The sequence below is a fragment of the Phalangium opilio genome, unplaced genomic scaffold, assembly GCF_054372755.1.
Source record: "Phalangium opilio isolate 3A_F unplaced genomic scaffold, DU_Popi_V2 ptg000352l_1, whole genome shotgun sequence".
In the NCBI taxonomy this organism is placed as follows: Eukaryota; Metazoa; Arthropoda; class Arachnida; order Opiliones; family Phalangiidae; genus Phalangium; species Phalangium opilio.
This window is the reverse complement of record NW_028324228.1, coordinates 7,383,057-7,400,414: the sequence shown is the minus strand read 5'-3', so window position 1 is coordinate 7,400,414 and position 17,358 is coordinate 7,383,057. Positions and strand designations below refer to the sequence as shown.

The following is a 17,358-nucleotide window of genomic DNA, read 5'->3' as shown; positions in this document are numbered from 1 at the left end:
GGATTTTTACGTTACATGTGAGATCTCACAACACCGCTCCCGGGTGGGCTCGAACCACCAACCTTTCGGTTAACAGCCGAACGCGCTAACCATTGCGCCACGGAAGCCCAAAGATTAAATGTTCGTCAGGTATTGTGGAAAAACTTTGACTTTTTACGTCACATCTGAGACTTCACAACACCGCTCCCGGATGGGCTCGAACCACAAACCTTTTGAATAACATCTGAACGCTATAACCATTGCGCCACGGAAGACCAAAAATTAAATGTTCGTCAGTTATTTTTAAAAAACTCTGAATTTTACGTTACATCTAAGACCTCACAACACAGCTCCCGGATGGGCTCGAACCACCAACCTTTCGGTTAACAGCCGACGGCGTTAACCATTGCGCAACGGAAGCCCAAAAATTAAATGGTCGTCGGCTATTGTGGAAACACTTTGGCTTTTTACGTTACATGTGAGAGCTCACAACACCGATCCCGGGTGGGCTCGAACCACCAACCTTTCGGTTAACAGCCGAACGCGCTAACCATTGCGCCACGGAAGCCCAAAGATTAAATGTTCGTCAGGTATTTTTAAAAAACTCTGAATTTTACGTTACATCTAAGACCTCACATTACCGCTCCCGGATGGGCTCGAACCACCAACCTTTCGGTTAACAGCCGAACGCGCTAACCATTGCGCCACGGAAGCCCAAAAATTAAATGGTCGTCGGCTATTGTGGAAACACTTTGGCTTTTTACGTTACATGTGAGAGCTCACAACACCGATCCCGGGTGGGCTCGAACCACCAACCTTTTGAATAACATCTGAACGCTATAACCATTGCGCCACGGAAGCCCAAAGATTAAATGTTCGTAAGGAATTTTTAAAAAACTCTGAATTTTACGATACATCTAAGACCTCACATTACCGCTCCCGGATGGGCTCGAACCACAAACCTTTTGAATAACAGCTGAACGCTCTAAACATTGCGCCACGGAAGCCCAAAAATTTAATATTCGTCAGTTATTTTTAAAAAACTCTGAATTTTACGTTACATCTAACACCGCTCCCGGATGGGCTCAAACCACCAACCTTTCGGTTAACAGCCGACGGCGTTAACCATTGCGCAACGGAAGCCCAAAGATTAAATGTTCGTCAGGTATTGTGGAAAAACTTTGGATTTTTACGTTACATGTGAGATCTCACAACACCGCTCCCGGGTGGGCTCGAACCACCAACCTTTCGGTTAACAGCCGAACGCGCTAACCATTGCGCCACGGAAGCCCAAAGATTAAATGTTCGTCAGGTATTGTGGAAAAACTTTGACTTTTACGTTACATCTAAGACCTCACAACACCGCTCCCGGATGGGCTCAAACCACCAACCTTTCGGTTAACAGCCGACGGCGTTAACCATTGCGCAACGGAAGCCCAAAGATTAAATGTTCGTCAGGTATTGTGGAAAAACTTTGACTTTTTACGTTACATCTAAGACCTCACAACACCGCTCCCGGATGGGCTCGAACCACCAACCTTTCGGTTAACAGCCGAACGCGCTAACCATTGCGCCACGGAAGCCCAAAAATTAAATGTTCGTCAGTTATTTTTAAAAAACTCTGAATTTTACGTTACATCTAAGACCTCACAACACCGCTCCCGGATGGGCTCGAACCACCAACCTTTCGGTTAACAGCCGACGGCGTTAACCATTGCGCAACGGAAGCCCAACGATTAAATGTTCGTCAGGTATTGTGGAAAAACTTTGGATTTTTACGTTACATGTGAGATTTCACAACACCGCTCCCGGGTGGGCTCGAACCACCAACCTTTCGGTTAACAGCCGAACGCGCTAACCATTGCGCCACGGAAGCTCAGAAATGAAATGGTCGTCAGGTATTGTGGAAAAACTTTGACTTTTTACGTCACATCTGAGACCTCACAACACCGCTCCCGGATGGGCTCGAACCACCAACCTTTCGGTAACAGCCGACGGCGTTAACCATTGCGCAACGGAAGCCCAACGATTAAATGTTCGTCAGGTATTGTGGAAAAAGTTTGGATTTTTACGTCACATCTGAGACCTCACAACACCGCTCACGGATGGGCTCGAACCACCAACCTTTCGGTTAACAGCCGAACGCGCTAACCATTGCGCCACGGAAGCCCAAAGATTAAATGTTCGTCAGGTATTGTGGAAAAACTTTGACTTTTTACGTTACATCTAAGACCTCACAACACCGCTCCCGGATGGGCTCAAACCACCAACCTTTCGGTTAACAGCCGACGGCGTTAACCATTGCGCAACGGAAGCCCAAAGATTAAATGTTCGTCAGGTATTGTGGAAAAACTTTGACTTTTTACGTCACATCTGAGACTTCACAACACCGCTCCCGGATGGGCTCGAACCACAAACCTTTTGAATAACATCTGAACGCTATAACCATTGCGCCACGGAAGACCAAAAATTAAATGTTCGTCAGTTATTTTTAAAAAACTCTGAATTTTACGTTATATCTAAGACCTCACAACACCGCTTCCGGATGGGCTCAAACCACCAACCTTTCGGTTAACAGCCGACGGCGTTAACCATTGCGCAACGGAAGCCCAAAGATTAAATGTTCGTCAGGTATTGTGGAAAAACTTTGACTTTTTACGTCACATCTGAGACTTCACAACACCGCTCCCGGATGGGCTCGAACCACAAACCTTTTGAATAACAGCTGAACGCTCTAAACATTGCGCCACGGAAGCCCAAAAATTTAATATTCGTCAGTTATTTTTAAAAAACTCTGAATTTTACGTTACATCTAAGACCTCACAACACCGCTCCCGGATGGGCTCAAACCACCAACCTTTCGGTTAACAGCCGACGGCGTTAACCATTGCGCAACGGAAGCCCAAAGATTAAATGTTCGTCAGGTATTGTGGAAAAACTTTGGATTTTTACGTTACATGTGAGATCTCACAACACCGCTCCCGGGTGGGCTCGAACCACCAACCTTTCGGTTAACAGCCGAACGCGCTAACCATTGCGCCACGGAAGCCCAAAGATTAAATGTTCGTCAGGTATTGTGGAAAAACTTTGACTTTTTACGTCACATCTGAGACTTCACAACACCGCTCCCGGATGGGCTCGAACCACAAACCTTTTGAATAACATCTGAACGCTATAACCATTGCGCCACGGAAGACCAAAAATTAAATGTTCGTCAGTTATTTTTAAAAAACTCTGAATTTTACGTTACATCTAAGACCTCACAACACAGCTCCCGGATGGGCTCGAACCACCAACCTTTCGGTTAACAGCCGACGGCGTTAACCATTGCGCAACGGAAGCCCAAAAATTAAATGGTCGTCGGCTATTGTGGAAACACTTTGGCTTTTTACGTTACATGTGAGAGCTCACAACACCGATCCCGGGTGGGCTCGAACCACCAACCTTTCGGTTAACAGCCGAACGCGCTAACCATTGCGCCACGGAAGCTCAGAAATGAAATGGTCGTCAGGTATTGTGGAAAAACTTTGACTTTTTACGTCACATCTGAGACCTCACAACACCGCTCCCGGATGGGCTCGAACCACCAACCTTTCGGTAACAGCCGACGGCGTTAACCATTGCGCAACGGAAGCCCAACGATTAAATGTTCGTCAGGTATTGTGGAAAAAGTTTGGATTTTTACGTCACATCTGAGACCTCACAACACCGCTCACGGATGGGCTCGAACCACCAACCTTTCGGTTAACAGCCGAACGCGCTAACCATTGCGCCACGGAAGCCCAAAGATTAAATGTTCGTCAGGTATTGTGGAAAAACTTTGACTTTTTACGTTACATCTAAGACCTCACAACACCGCTCCCGGATGGGCTCAAACCACCAACCTTTCGGTTAACAGCCGACGGCGTTAACCATTGCGCAACGGAAGCCCAAAGATTAAATGTTCGTCAGGTATTGTGGAAAAACTTTGACTTTTTACGTCACATCTGAGACTTCACAACACCGCTCCCGGATGGGCTCGAACCACAAACCTTTTGAATAACATCTGAACGCTATAACCATTGCGCCACGGAAGACCAAAAATTAAATGTTCGTCAGTTATTTTTAAAAAACTCTGAATTTTACGTTATATCTAAGACCTCACAACACCGCTTCCGGATGGGCTCAAACCACCAACCTTTCGGTTAACAGCCGACGGCGTTAACCATTGCGCAACGGAAGCCCAAAGATTAAATGTTCGTCAGGTATTGTGGAAAAACTTTGACTTTTTACGTCACATCTGAGACTTCACAACACCGCTCCCGGATGGGCTCGAACCACAAACCTTTTGAATAACAGCTGAACGCTCTAAACATTGCGCCACGGAAGCCCAAAAATTTAATATTCGTCAGTTATTTTTAAAAAACTCTGAATTTTACGTTACATCTAAGACCTCACAACACCGCTCCCGGATGGGCTCAAACCACCAACCTTTCGGTTAACAGCCGACGGCGTTAACCATTGCGCAACGGAAGCCCAAAGATTAAATGTTCGTCAGGTATTGTGGAAAAACTTTGGATTTTTACGTTACATGTGAGATCTCACAACACCGCTCCCGGGTGGGCTCGAACCACCAACCTTTCGGTTAACAGCCGAACGCGCTAACCATTGCGCCACGGAAGCCCAAAGATTAAATGTTCGTCAGGTATTGTGGAAAAACTTTGACTTTTTACGTCACATCTGAGACTTCACAACACCGCTCCCGGATGGGCTCGAACCACAAACCTTTTGAATAACATCTGAACGCTATAACCATTGCGCCACGGAAGACCAAAAATTAAATGTTCGTCAGTTATTTTTAAAAAACTCTGAATTTTACGTTACATCTAAGACCTCACAACACAGCTCCCGGATGGGCTCGAACCACCAACCTTTCGGTTAACAGCCGACGGCGTTAACCATTGCGCAACGGAAGCCCAAAAATTAAATGGTCGTCGGCTATTGTGGAAACACTTTGGCTTTTTACGTTACATGTGAGAGCTCACAACACCGATCCCGGGTGGGCTCGAACCACCAACCTTTCGGTTAACAGCCGAACGCGCTAACCATTGCGCCACGGAAGCCCAAAGATTAAATGTTCGTCAGGTATTTTTAAAAAACTCTGAATTTTACGTTACATCTAAGACCTCACATTACCGCTCCCGGATGGGCTCGAACCACCAACCTTTCGGTTAACAGCCGAACGCGCTAACCATTGCGCCACGGAAGCCCAAAAATTAAATGTTCGTCAGTTATTTTTAAATAACTCTGAATTTTACGTTACATCTAAGACCTCACAACACCGCTCCCGGATGGGCTCAAACCACCAACCTTTCGGTTAACAGCCGACGGCGTTAACCATTGCGCAACGGAAGCCCAAAGATTAAATGTTCGTCAGGTATTGTGGAAAAACTTTGACTTTTTACGTCACATCTGAGACTTCACAACACCGCTCCCGGATGGGCTCGAACCACAAACCTTTTGAATAACATCTGAACGCTATAACCATTGCGCCACGGAAGACCAAAAATTAAATGTTCGTCAGTTATTTTTAAAAAACTCTGAATTTTACGTTATATCTAAGACCTCACAACACCGCTCCCGGATGGGCTCGAACCACCAACCTTTCGGTTAACAGCCGACGGCGTTAACCATTGTGCAACGGAAGCCCAAAGATTAAATGTTCGTCAGTTATTATTAAAAAACTCTGAATTTTACGTTACATCTAAGACCTCACAACACAGCTCCCGGATGGGCTCGAACCACCAACCTTTCGGTTAACAGCCGACGGCGTTAACCATTGCGCAACGGAAGCCCAAAAATTAAATGGTCGTCGGCTATTGTGGAAACACTTTGGCTTTTTACGTTACATGTGAGAGCTCACAACACCGATCCCGGGTGGGTTCGAACCACCAACCTTTCGGTTAACAGCCGAACGCGCTAACCATTGCGCCACGGAAGCCCAAAGATTAAATGTTCGTCAGGTATTTTTAAAAAACTCTGAATTTTACGTTACATCTAAGACCTCACATTACCGCTCCCGGATGGGCTCGAACCACCAACCTTTCGGTTAACAGCCGAACGCGCTAACCATTGCGCCACGGAAGCCCAAAAATTACATGTTCGTCAGTTATTTTTAAAAAACTCTGAATTTTACGTTACATCTAAGACCTCACAACACCGCTCCCGGATGGGCTCGAACCACCAACCTTTCGGTTAACAGCCGACGGCGTTAACCATTGCGCAACGGAAGCCCAACGATTAAATGTTCGTCAGGTATTGTGGAAAAACTTTGGATTTTTACGTTACATGTGAGATTTCACAACACCGCTCCCGGGTGGGCTCGAACCACCAACCTTTCGGTTAACAGCCGAACGCGCTAACCATTGCGCCACGGAAGCTCAGAAATGAAATGGTCGTCAGGTATTGTGGAAAAACTTTGACTTTTTACGTCACATCTGAGACCTCACAACACCGCTCCCGGATGGGCTCGAACCACCAACCTTTCGGTTAACAGCCGAACGCGCTAACCATTGCGCCACGGAAGCTCAAAAATTAAATGGTCGTCAGGTATGTGGAAAAACTTTGACTTTTTACGTTACATTTGAGACTTCACAACACTGCTCCCGGGTGGGCTCGAACCACCAACCTTAAGGTTAACATCCGAACACGCTAACCATGGAGCCAAGGAAGCTCAGAAATGAAATGGTCGTCAGGTATTGTGGAAAAACTTTGACTTTTTACGTCACATCTGAGACTTCACAACACCGCTCCCGGATGGGCTCGAACCACAAACCTTTTGAATAACAGCTGAACGCTCTAACCATTGCGCCAAGGAAGCCCAAAAATTAAATGTTCGTCAGTTATTTTTAAAAAACTCTGAATTTTACGTTACATCTAAGACCTCACAACACCGCTTCCGGATGGGCTCGAACCACCAACCTTTCGGTAACAGCCGACGGCGTTAACCATTGCGCAACGGAAGCCCAACGATTAAATGTTCGTCAGGTATTGTGGAAAAAGTTTGGATTTTTACGTTACATATGAGATTTCACAACACCGCTCCCGGGTGGGCTCGAACCACCAACCTTTCGGTTAACAGCCGAACGCGCTAACCATTGCGCCACGGAAGACCAAAAATTAAATGTTCGTCAGGTATTGTGGAAAAATTTTGACTTTTTACGTCACATCTGAGACCTCACAACACCGCTCACGGATGGGCTCGAACCACCAACCTTTCGGTTAACAGCCGAACGCGCTAACCATTGCGCCACGGAAGCCCAAAGATTAAATGTTCGTCAGGTATTGTGGAAAAACTTTGACTTTTTACGTTACATCTAAGACCTCACAACACCGCTCCCGGATGGGCTCAAACCACCAACCTTTCGGTTAACAGCCGACGGCGTTAACCATTGCGCAACGGAAGCCCAAAGATTAAATGTTCGTCAGGTATTGTGGAAAAACTTTGACTTTTTACGTCACATCTGAGACTTCACAACACCGCTCCCGGATGGGCTCGAACCACAAACCTTTTGAATAACATCTGAACGCTATAACCATTGCGCCACGGAAGACCAAAAATTAAATGTTCGTCAGTTATTTTTAAAAAACTCTGAATTTTACGTTATATCTAAGACCTCACAACACCGCTTCCGGATGGGCTCAAACCACCAACCTTTCGGTTAACAGCCGACGGCGTTAACCATTGCGCAACGGAAGCCCAAAGATTAAATGTTCGTCAGGTATTGTGGAAAAACTTTGACTTTTTACGTCACATCTGAGACTTCACAACACCGCTCCCGGATGGGCTCGAACCACAAACCTTTTGAATAACATCTGAACGCTATAACCATTGCGCCACGGAAGACCAAAAATTAAATGTTCGTCAGTTATTTTTAAAAAACTCTGAATTTTACGTTATATCTAAGACCTCACAACACCGCTCCCGGATGGGCTCGAACCACCAACCTTTCGGTTAACAGCCGACGGCGTTAACCATTGTGCAACGGAAGCCCAAAGATTAAATGTTCGTCAGGTATTGTGGAAAAACTTTGACTTTTTACGTCACATCTGAGACTTCACAACACCGCTCCCGGATGGGCTCGAACCACAAACCTTTTGAATAACAGCTGAACGCTCTAACCATTGCGCCACGGAAGCCTAAAAATTAAATGTTCGTCAGTTATTATTAAAAAACTCTGAATTTTACGTTACATCTAAGACCTCACAACACAGCTCCCGGATGGGCTCGAACCACCAACCTTTCGGTTAACAGCCGACGGCGTTAACCATTGCGCAACGGAAGCCCAAAGATTAAATGTTCGTCAGGTATTGTGGAAAAACTTTGACTTTTTACGTTACATCTAAGACCTCACAACACCGCTCCCGGATGGGCTCAAACCACCAACCTTTCGGTTAACAGCCGACGGCGTTAACCATTGCGCAACGGAAGCCCAAAGATTAAATGTTCGTCAGGTATTGTGGAAAAACTTTGACTTTTTACGTCACATCTGAGACTTCACAACACCGCTCCCGGATGGGCTCGAACCACAAACCTTTTGAATAACATCTGAACGCTATAACCATTGCGCCACGGAAGACCAAAAATTAAATGTTCGTCAGTTATTTTTAAAAAACTCTGAATTTTACGTTATATCTAAGACCTCACAACACCGCTTCTGGATGGGCTCAAACCACCAACCTTTCGGTTAACAGCCGACGGCGTTAACCATTGCGCAACGGAAGCCCAAAGATTAAATGTTCGTCAGGTATTGTGGAAAAACTTTGACTTTTTACGTCACATCTGAGACTTCACAACACCGCTCCCGGATGGGCTCGAACCACAAACCTTTTGAATAACATCTGAACGCTATAACCATTGCGCCACGGAAGACCAAAAATTAAATGTTCGTCAGTTATTTTTAAAAAACTCTGAATTTTACGTTATATCTAAGACCTCACAACACCGCTCCCGGATGGGCTCGAACCACCAACCTTTCGGTTAACAGCCGACGGCGTTAACCATTGTGCAACGGAAGCCCAAAGATTAAATGTTCGTCAGGTATTGTGGAAAAACTTTGACTTTTTACGTCACATCTGAGACTTCACAACACCGCTCCCGGATGGGCTCGAACCACAAACCTTTTGAATAACAGCTGAACGCTCTAACCATTGCGCCACGGAAGCCTAAAAATTAAATGTTCGTCAGTTATTATTAAAAAACTCTGAATTTTACGTTACATCTAAGACCTCACAACACAGCTCCCGGATGGGCTCGAACCACCAACCTTTCGGTTAACAGCCGACGGCGTTAACCATTGCGCAACGGAAGCCCAAAAATTAAATGGTCGTCGGCTATTGTGGAAACACTTTGGCTTTTTACGTTACATGTGAGAGCTCACAACACCGATCCCGGGTGGGCTCAAACCACCAACCTTAAGGTTAACATCCGAACACGCTAACCATGGAGCCAAGGAAGCTCAGAAATGAAATGGTCGTCAGGTATTGTGGAAAAACTTTGACTTTTTACGTCACATCTGAGACTTCACAACACCGCTTCCGGATGGGCTCGAACCACAAACCTTTTGAATAACATCTGAACGCTATAACCATTGCGCCACGGAAGACCAAAAATTAAATGTTCGTCAGTTATTTTTAAAAAACTCTGAATTTTACGTTATATCTAAGACCTCACAACACCGCTCCCGGATGGGCTCGAACCACCAACCTTTCGGTTAACAGCCGACGGCGTTAACCATTGTCCAACGGAAGCCCAAAGATTAAATGTTCGTCAGGTATTGTGGAAAAACTTTGACTTTTTACGTCACATCTGAGACTTCACAACACCGCTCCCGGATGGGCTCGAACCACAAACCTTTTGAATAACAGCTGAACGCTCTAACCATTGCGCCACGGAAGCCCAAAAATAAAATGTTCGTCAGTTATTATTAAAAAACTCTGAATTTTACGTTACATCTAAGACCTCACAACACAGCTCCCGGATGGGCTCGAACCACCAACCTTTCGGTTAACAGCCGACGGCGTTAACCATTGCGCAACGGAAGCCCAAAAATTAAATGGTCGACGGCTATTGTGGAAACACTTTGGCTTTTTACGTTACATGTGAGAGCTAACAACACCGATCCCGGGTGGGCTCGAACCACCAACCTTTCGGTTAACAGCCGAACGCGCTAACCATTGCGCCACGGAAGCCCAAAAATTAAATGTTCGTCAGGTATTTTTAAAAAACTCTGAATTTTACGTTACATCTAAGACCTCACATTACCGCTCCCGGATGGGCTCGAACCACCAACCTTTTGAATAACAGCTGAACGCTCTAAACATTGCGCAACGGAAGCCCAACGATTTAATGTTCGTCAGGTATTGTGGAAAAACTTTGGATTTTTACGTTACATGTGAGATTTCACAACACCGCTCCCGGGTGGGCTCGAACCACCAACCTTTCGGTTAACAGCCGAACGCGCTAACCATTGCGCCACGGAAGCCCAAAAATTAAATGTTCGTCAGGTATTTTTAAAAAACTCTGAATTTTACGTTACATCTAAGACCTCACATTACCGCTCCCGGATGGGCTCGAACCACCAACCTTTCGGTTAACAGCCGAACGCGCTAACCATTGCGCCACGGAAGCCCAAAAATTAAATGCTCGTCAGTTATTTTTAAAAAACTCTGAATTTTACGTTACATCTAAGACCTCACAACACCGCTCCCGGATGGGCTCGAACCACCAACCTTTCGGTTAACAGCCGACGGCGTTAACCATTGCGCAACGGAAGCCCAACGATTTAATGTTCGTCAGGTATTGTGGAAAAACTTTGGATTTTTACGTTACATGTGAGATTTCACAACACCGCTCCCGGGTGGGCTCGAACCACCAACCTTTCGGTTAACAGCCGAACGCGCTAACCATTGCGCCACGGAAGCCCAAAAATTAAATGTTCGTCAGGTATTGTGGAAAAACTTTGACTTTTTACGTCACATCTGAGACTTCACAACACCGCTCCCGGATGGGCTCGAACCACAAACCTTTTGAATAACAGCTGAACGCTCTAACCATTGCGCCACGGAAGCCCAAAAATAAAATGTTCGTCAGTTATTATTAAAAAACTCTGAATTTTACGTTACATCTAAGACCTCACAACACAGCTCCCGGATGGGCTCGAACCACCAACCTTTCGGTTAACAGCCGACGGCGTTAACCATTGCGCAACGGAAGCCCAACGATTTAATGTTCGTCAGGTATTGTGGAAAAACTTTGGATTTTTACGTTACATGTGAGATTTCACAACACCGCTCCCGGGTGGGCTCGAACCACCAACCTTTCGGTTAACAGCCGAACGCGCTAACCATTGCGCCACGGAAGCCCAAAAATTAAATGTTCGTCAGGTATTTTTAAAAAACTCTGAATTTTACGTTACATCTAAGACCTCACATTACCGCTCCCAGATGGGCTCGAACCACCAACCTTTCGGTTAACAGCCGAACGCGCTAACCATTGCGCCACGGAAGCCCAAAAATTAAATGCTCGTCAGTTATTTTTAAAAAACTCTGAATTTTACGTTACATCTAAGACCTCACAACACCGCTCCCGGATGGGCTCGAACCACCAACCTTTCGGTTAACAGCCGACGGCGTTAACCATTGCGCAACGGAAGCCCAACGATTTAATGTTCGTCAGGTATTGTGGAAAAACTTTGGATTTTTACGTTACATGTGAGATTTCACAACACCGCTCCCGGGTGGGCTCGAACCACCAACCTTTCGGTTAACAGCCGAACGCGCTAACCATTGCGCCACGGAAGCCCAAAAATTAAATGTTCGTCAGGTATTGTGGAAAAACTTTGACTTTTTACGTCACATCTGAGACCTCACAACACCGCTCCCGGATGGGCTCGAACCACCAACCTTTCGGTTAACAGCCGAACGCGCTAACCATTGCGCCACGGAAGCTCAAAAATTAAATGGTCGTCAGGTATGTGGAAAAACTTTGACTTTTTACGTTACATTTGAGACTTCACAACACTGCTCCCGGGTGGGCTCGAACCACCAACCTTAAGGTTAACATCCGAACACGCTAACCATGGAGCCAAGGAAGCTCAGAAATGAAATGGTCGACAGGTATTGTGGAAAAACTTTGACTTTTTACGTCAAATCTGAGACTTCACAACACCGCTCCCGGATGGGCTCGAACCACAAACCTTTTGAATAACAGCTGAACGCTCTAACCATTGCGCCAAGTATGCCCAAAAATTAAATGTTCGTCAGGTATTGTGGAAAAACTTTGACTTTTTTCGTCACATCTGAGACCTCACAACACCGCTCACGGATGGGCTCGAACCACCAACCTTTCGGTTAACAGCCGAACGCGCTAACCATTGCGCCACGGAAGCCCAAAGATTAAATGTTCGTCAGGTATTGTGGAAAAACTTTGACTTTTTACGTCACATCTGAGACCTCACAACACCGCTCCCGGATGGTCTCGAACCACCAACCTTTCAGTTAACAGCCGAACGCGCTAACCATTGCGCCACGGAATACCAAAGATTAAATGTTTGTCAGGTATTGTGGAAAAACTTTGGCATTTGACACTACGTTTGAGATCTCACAACACCGCTCCCGGGTGGGCTCGAACCACCAACCTTTCGGTTAACAGCCGAACGCACTAACCATTGCGCCACGGAAGCTCAAAAATGAAATGGTCGTCAGGTATTGTGGAAAAACTTTGACTTTTTACGTCACATCTGAGACCTCACAACACCGCTCCCGGATGGGCTCGAACCACCAACCTTTCGGTTAACAGCCGAACGCGCTAACCATTGCGCCACGGAAGCTCAAAAATTAAATGTTCGTCAGGTATTGTGGAAAAACTTTGACTTTTTACGTTACATCTAAGACCTCACAACACCGCTCCCGGATGGGCTCAAACCACCAACCTTAAGGTTAACATCCGAACACGCTAACCATGGAGCCAAGGAAGCTCAGAAATGAAATGGTCGTCAGGTATTGTGGAAAAACTTTGACTTTTTACGTCACATCTGAGACTTCACAACACCGCTTCCGGATGGGCTCGAACCACAAACCTTCTGAATAACATCTGAACGCTATAACCATTGCGCCACGGAAGACCAAAAATTAAATGTTCGTCAGTTATTTTTAAAAAACTCTGAATTTTACGTTACATCTAAGACCTCACAACACCGCTCCCGGATGGGCTCGAACCACCAACCTTTCGGTTAACAGCCGACGGCGTTAACCATTGCGCAACGGAAGCCCAACGATTTAATGTTCGTCAGGTATTGTGGAAAAACTTTGGATTTTTACGTTACATGTGAGATTTCACAACACCGCTCCCGGGTGGGCTCGAACCACCAACCTTTCGGTTAACAGCCGAACGCGCTAACCATTGCGCCACGGAAGCCCAAAAATTAAATGTTCGTCAGGTATTTTTAAAAAACTCTGAATTTTACGTTACATCTAAGACCTCACATTACCGCTCCCAGATGGGCTCGAACCACCAACCTTTCGGTTAACAGCCGAACGCGCTAACCATTGCGCCACGGAAGCCCAAAAATTAAATGCTCGTCAGTTATTTTTAAAAAACTCTGAATTTTACGTTACATCTAAGACCTCACAACACCGCTCCCGGATGGGCTCGAACCACCAACCTTTCGGTTAACAGCCGACGGCGTTAACCATTGCGCAACGGAAGCCCAACGATTTAATGTTCGTCAGGTATTGTGGAAAAACTTTGGATTTTTACGTTACATGTGAGATTTCACAACACCGCTCCCGGGTGGGCTCGAACCACCAACCTTTCGGTTAACAGCCGAACGCGCTAACCATTGCGCCACGGAAGCCCAAAAATTAAATGTTCGTCAGGTATTGTGGAAAAACTTTGACTTTTTACGTCACATCTGAGACCTCACAACACCGCTCCCGGATGGGCTCGAACCACCAACCTTTCGGTTAACAGCCGAACGCGCTAACCATTGCGCCACGGAAGCTCAAAAATTAAATGGTCGTCAGGTATGTGGAAAAACTTTGACTTTTTACGTTACATTTGAGACTTCACAACACCGCTCCCGGGTGGGCTCGAACCACCAACCTTAAGGTTAACATCCGAACACGCTAACCATGGAGCCAAGGAAGCTCAGAAATGAAATGGTCGACAGGTATTGTGGAAAAACTTTGACTTTTTACGTCAAATCTGAGACTTCACAACACCGCTCCCGGATGGGCTCGAACCACAAACCTTTTGAATAACAGCTGAACGCTCTAACCATTGCGCCAAGTATGCCCAAAAATTAAATGTTCGTCAGGTATTGTGGAAAAACTTTGACTTTTTACGTCACATCTGAGACCTCACAACACCGCTCACGGATGGGCTCGAACCACCAACCTTTCGGTTAACAGCCGAACGCGCTAACCATTGCGCCACGGAAGCCCAAAGATTAAATGTTCGTCAGGTATTGTGGAAAAACTTTGACTTTTTACGTCACATCTGAGACCTCACAACACCGCTCCCGGATGGTCTCGAACCACCAACCTTTCAGTTAACAGCCGAACGCGCTAACCATTGCGCCACGGAATACCAAAGATTAAATGTTTGTCAGGTATTGTGGAAAAACTTTGGCATTTGACACTACGTTTGAGATCTCACAACACCGCTCCCGGGTGGGCTCGAACCACCAACCTTTCGGTTAACAGCCGAACGCACTAACCATTGCGCCACGGAAGCTCAAAAATTAAACGGTCGTCAGGTATTGTGGAAAAACTTTGGCTTTTTACGTTACATTTGAGACTTCACAACACGGCAGCCGGGTGGGCTCGAACCACCAACCTTTTGGTTAACATCCGAACGCGCTAACCTTCGAGCCAAGGAAGCTCAGAAATGAAATGGTCGTCAGGTATTGTGGAAAAACTCTGACTTTGTACGTCACATCCGAGACTTCAAAACACCGCTCCCGGATGGGCTCGAACCTCAAACCTTTTGAATAACAGCTGAACGCGCTAACCATTGCGCCACGGAAGCCCAAAAATTAAATGTTCGTCAGATATTTTTAAAAAACTCTGAATTTTACGTTACATCTAAGACCTCACAACACCGCTCCCGGATGGGCTCGAACCACCAACCTTTCGGTTAACAGCCGACGGCGTTAAACATTGCGCAACGGAAGCCCAAAGATTAAATGTTCGTCAGGTATTGTGGAAAAACTTCGGATTTTTACGTTACATGTGAGATCTCACAACACCGCTCCCGGGTGGGCTCGAACCGCCAACCTTTCGGTTAACAGCCGAACGCGCTAACCATTAAGCCACGGAAGCCCAAAAATTAAATGTTCGTCAGGTATTGTGGAAAAACTTTGACTTTTTACGTCACATCTGAGACCTCACCACACCGCTCACGGATGGGCTCGAACCACGAACCTTTCGGTTAACAGCCGAACGCGCTAACCATTGCGCCACGGAAGCTCAGAAATGAAATGGTCGTCAGGTATTGTGGAAAAACTTTGACTTTTTACGTCACATCTGAGACCTCACAACACCGCTCCCGGATGGGCTCGAACCACCAACCTTTCGGTAAACAGCCGAACGCGCTAACCATTGCGCCACGGAAGCCCAAAAATTAAATGCTCGTCAGTTATTTTTAAAAAACTCTGAATTTTACGTTACATCTAAGACCTCACAACACCGCTCCCGGATGGGCTCGAACCACCAACCTTTCGGTTAACAGCCGACGGCGTTAACCATTGCGCAACGGAAGCCCAACGATTTAATGTTCGTCAGGTATTGTGGAAAAACTTTGGATTTTTACGTTACATGTGAGATTTCACAACACCGCTCCCGGGTGGGCTCGAACCACCAACCTTTCGGTTAACAGCCGAACGCGCTAACCATTGCGCCACGGAAGCCCAAAAATTAAATGTTCGTCAGGTATTTTTAAAAAACTCTGAATTTTACGTTACAAGACCTCACATTACCGCTCCCGGATGGGCTCGAACCACCAACCTTTCGGTTAACAGCCGAACGCGCTAACCATTGCGCCACGGAAGCCCAAAAATTAAATGCTCGTCAGTTATTTTTAAAAAACTCTGAATTTTACGTTACATCTAAGACCTCACAACACCGCTCCCGGATGGGCTCGAACCACCAACCTTTCGGTTAACAGCCGACGGCGTTAACCATTGCGCAACGGAAGCCCAACGATTTAATGTTCGTCAGGTATTGTGGAAAAACTTTGGATTTTTACGTTACATGTGAGATTTCACAACACCGCTCCCGGGTGGGCTCGAACCACCAACCTTTCGGTTAACAGCCGAACGCGCTAACTATTGCGCCACGGAAGCCCAAAAATTAAATGTTCGTCAGGTATTTTTAAAAAACTCTGAATTTTACGTTACATCTAAGACCTCACATTACCGCTCCCAGATGGGCTCGAACCACCAACCTTTCGGTTAACAGCCGAACGCGCTAACCATTGCGCCACGGAAGCCCAAAAATTAAATGTTCGTCAGTTATTTTTAAAAAACTCTGAATTTTACGTTACATCTAAGACCTCACAACACCGCTCCCGGATGGGCTCGAACCACCAACCTTTCGGTTAACAGCCGACGGCGTTAACCATTGCGCAACGGAAGCCCAACGATTTAATGTTCGTCAGGTATTGTGGAAAAACTTTGGATTTTTACGTTACATGTGAGATTTCACAACACCGCTCCCGGGTGGGCTCGAACCACCAACCTTTCGGTTAACAGCCGAACGCGCTAACCATTGCGCCACGGAAGCCCAAAAATTAAATGTTCGTCAGGTATTGTGGAAAAACTTTGACTTTTTACGTCACATCTGAGACCTCACAACACCGCTCCCGGATGGGCTCGAACCACCAACCTTTCGGTTAACAGCCGAACGCGCTAACCATTGCGCCTTGGAAGCTCAAAAATTAAATGGTCGTCAGGTATGTGGAAAAACTTTGACTTTTTACGTTACATTTGAGACTTCACAACACTGCTCCCGGGTGGGCTCGAACCACCAACCTTAAGGTTAACATCCGAACACGCTAACCATGGAGCCAAGGAAGCTCAGAAATGAAATGGTCGACAGGTATTGTGGAAAAACTTTGACTTTTTACGTCAAATCTGAGACTTCACAACACCGCTCCCGGATGGGCTCGAACCACAAACCTTTTGAATAACAGCTGAACGCTCTAACCATTGCGCCAAGTATGCCCAAAAATTAAATGTTCGTCAGGTATTGTGGAAAAACTTTGACTTTTTACGTCACATCTGAGACCTCACAACACCGCTCACGGATGGGCTCGAACCACCAACCTTTCGGTTAACA

The 17,358-nt window shown here is 46.1% G+C and overlaps 14 non-coding genes across 14 annotated transcripts; all 14 read right to left on the bottom strand.

Moving 5' to 3' along the window:
* Nucleotides 1-34: 34 nt before the first annotated feature.
* Nucleotides 35-107, bottom strand: TRNAN-GUU (transfer RNA asparagine (anticodon GUU)). The gene has a single exon. It is a non-coding gene; the product is annotated as a tRNA-Asn (tRNA).
* A 1,089-nt stretch (nucleotides 108-1,196) lies between these two features.
* Nucleotides 1,197-1,269, bottom strand: TRNAN-GUU (transfer RNA asparagine (anticodon GUU)). The gene has a single exon. It is a non-coding gene; the product is annotated as a tRNA-Asn (tRNA).
* Nucleotides 1,270-1,782: 513 nt separating this feature from the next.
* On the bottom strand, nucleotides 1,783-1,855 carry TRNAN-GUU (transfer RNA asparagine (anticodon GUU)). Its single transcript has one exon. It is a non-coding gene; the product is annotated as a tRNA-Asn (tRNA).
* Nucleotides 1,856-2,955: 1,100 nt separating this feature from the next.
* Nucleotides 2,956-3,028, bottom strand: TRNAN-GUU (transfer RNA asparagine (anticodon GUU)). The gene has a single exon. It is a non-coding gene; the product is annotated as a tRNA-Asn (tRNA).
* A 1,540-nt stretch (nucleotides 3,029-4,568) lies between these two features.
* On the bottom strand, nucleotides 4,569-4,641 carry TRNAN-GUU (transfer RNA asparagine (anticodon GUU)). Its single transcript has one exon. It is a non-coding gene; the product is annotated as a tRNA-Asn (tRNA).
* A 1,684-nt stretch (nucleotides 4,642-6,325) lies between these two features.
* Nucleotides 6,326-6,398, bottom strand: TRNAN-GUU (transfer RNA asparagine (anticodon GUU)). Its single transcript has one exon. It is a non-coding gene; the product is annotated as a tRNA-Asn (tRNA).
* A 4,031-nt stretch (nucleotides 6,399-10,429) lies between these two features.
* TRNAN-GUU (transfer RNA asparagine (anticodon GUU)) lies at nucleotides 10,430-10,502 on the bottom strand. Its single transcript has one exon. It is a non-coding gene; the product is annotated as a tRNA-Asn (tRNA).
* A 366-nt stretch (nucleotides 10,503-10,868) lies between these two features.
* Nucleotides 10,869-10,941, bottom strand: TRNAN-GUU (transfer RNA asparagine (anticodon GUU)). The gene has a single exon. It is a non-coding gene; the product is annotated as a tRNA-Asn (tRNA).
* Nucleotides 10,942-11,308: 367 nt separating this feature from the next.
* Nucleotides 11,309-11,381, bottom strand: TRNAN-GUU (transfer RNA asparagine (anticodon GUU)). The gene has a single exon. It is a non-coding gene; the product is annotated as a tRNA-Asn (tRNA).
* A 366-nt stretch (nucleotides 11,382-11,747) lies between these two features.
* Nucleotides 11,748-11,820, bottom strand: TRNAN-GUU (transfer RNA asparagine (anticodon GUU)). The gene has a single exon. It is a non-coding gene; the product is annotated as a tRNA-Asn (tRNA).
* Nucleotides 11,821-13,362: 1,542 nt separating this feature from the next.
* TRNAN-GUU (transfer RNA asparagine (anticodon GUU)) lies at nucleotides 13,363-13,435 on the bottom strand. Its single transcript has one exon. It is a non-coding gene; the product is annotated as a tRNA-Asn (tRNA).
* A 366-nt stretch (nucleotides 13,436-13,801) lies between these two features.
* Nucleotides 13,802-13,874, bottom strand: TRNAN-GUU (transfer RNA asparagine (anticodon GUU)). Its single transcript has one exon. It is a non-coding gene; the product is annotated as a tRNA-Asn (tRNA).
* A 1,982-nt stretch (nucleotides 13,875-15,856) lies between these two features.
* TRNAN-GUU (transfer RNA asparagine (anticodon GUU)) lies at nucleotides 15,857-15,929 on the bottom strand. The gene has a single exon. It is a non-coding gene; the product is annotated as a tRNA-Asn (tRNA).
* Nucleotides 15,930-16,730: 801 nt separating this feature from the next.
* On the bottom strand, nucleotides 16,731-16,803 carry TRNAN-GUU (transfer RNA asparagine (anticodon GUU)). The gene has a single exon. It is a non-coding gene; the product is annotated as a tRNA-Asn (tRNA).
* Nucleotides 16,804-17,358: the final 555 nt, after the last annotated feature.